This window comes from Arachis ipaensis, chromosome B03, assembly GCF_000816755.2.
Source record: "Arachis ipaensis cultivar K30076 chromosome B03, Araip1.1, whole genome shotgun sequence".
NCBI lineage: Eukaryota > Viridiplantae > Streptophyta > Magnoliopsida > Fabales > Fabaceae > Arachis > Arachis ipaensis.
The window spans coordinates 7,221,353-7,223,437 of NC_029787.2; positions in this window are offsets into that span (position 1 = coordinate 7,221,353).

The following is a 2,085-nucleotide window of genomic DNA, read 5'->3' on the forward strand; positions in this document are numbered from 1 at the left end:
ACTCATATTCACTCTACTTAAAGGATTTTTAATCAATGGTTTGCATTGACATTTGATTCCGAAAATATAATTTATGATGTTTACATATTTTCGTTAGTCTCGAAATCTCACCCCGTGTATGAAAGGTTCTTTTTATTTGGTTAATACCTTAATAATAAATTAGGGTACATATGTATGCTACTAGTAGAAGGAATTTTTTTTTGAAATAAATTAAAAATTTTATTTATTTTCTAAAACAAATAGTTTTATTTTTAATTTTAGGAATATATATTCTTTTTGAGTTTGAAGTAAGTTCGCTCACTGTAACGACAAATTTCATTAATTATAAAAAGTTCATCCAAAAAAATAGTGAATTTTATGAAGTTTATAGATGCAAGCAGCGAATTTTTTCTTCTGGTGCATAATATATATCCGGATGCACCGATTACTCTTTTTTCACATTAATATTCACCTTTTTTTTTTTTTATACTTTTCATTATTATATTTTCTATAATGCTCTGGCTCCACGATCTTTACGGGTCCCTCGCCTCTCATGCCCTATCCTCGTGATCGCACTTGAGAGAGGTCGCCATCCTCTGGCTGATGCAACTCCGGTAGGAGGTGGAAAATCAACCGGCAAATTATCGGGTAGATGACCAACCATGGCGTCAACCTGATCCCCTTGACCAAGCAATATAATATGTAACTACCGGAAGTACCATCGTAGATATTGCTGGAATTACAGAGATAAAATGCATACTAATAGAATATAATCCAGTCAAATATCCCACATCTCATATCAGCCTTAGGGACGTGCATGGCCCGGTCCGACCCGAAGACCCGGTCCGGTCTCGAACATTTTAGGGACTAATTTTATGTGATTTCATTGGGTCTATGGCCGGATATGAGTTTCAAAAGTAGACTCGGTCATTATTTTGGGTTGGATCCGGACCATAGCCCGGGTCACCCGAAATCGGCCCGGTGGCCCGGTCATCATACACAATTAATATTTTGTGTTATTAGTGATGGATGATGGCTATTATTATGTGAAATTTAAGTATTGTAAATCTTAATATTTTGTGTTATTAGTCATTATATATAAGACTATAAATTAATGTTTTATGTTTAAAATGCATAAGACTTTAGACTAATGCATAATCTTGTGTTATTTGTATTGATTTAAATATTTGGTGTTATTAGGCAATATTAGTATTGATTATGGTTATACTTTAATTTTAGAGAAGAATTAGTTCTTATTATATTTTTCTAAGTGAATTTTACTATGTCAAATAATGGTTGGAGTCTTGAAAATTTGGATATTTTTACATGCCAATTTACAAGAAAGTATCAAGGTAATATAATGTTAACGGCCCGATTTTCACCCGGTTTTTACCCGGTATAATCGTGGTCCGAAAGTGTATAGATTTTATCGGTTCGAGTCAGGTTCAAGTCTAACAAATAGGTCCGGTATATATTTTGGGTTGGGTCTAGGTCACATCAAACCCGGTTTCACCCGACCCATGCACACCCCTAATCAGCCTCCCAAATAATGGGGGAACCACTCTTCCTTATCGGCCCTACCATCGTGCTCATGTACCTGTGTGATGTTTAAGGACAAAGCTTATTTCGGACAATGGGGGCATGGCCCCAAAAGATTTTATAAAAGAATGAGTAGTATTAACATAAAGGAACAAATGTAGTTTTATTAGTTTAAGTCTCACACTTTCACATTAAATTTTTTGGATTAACTCTCATTTTCTACATTTATTCAATCATTTTTAATTTTAAACATTAACATTTTGGATTTGGATTTCAATGGACTTTCACAAATTAAAGGATTTATTGATTTATTCATATATATTAAAATCTCATTTTCATTATCAACAAAATTTTACAATTTTAATGTTAGAATTAGTTGTAGTAAAATTAGTTCCTTTTATCTATATACTTATTTATTTTACAATAACATCTTGAACTTGGACTTGAATGAATTTTTATAAATTAAAAGTCTTATTGACTTATTTATACAAATTAAAATATTATTCTCATTATTATTTATTATTCTCATTATCAACTAGATTTTATAATTTTAATGTTAGAATTAAT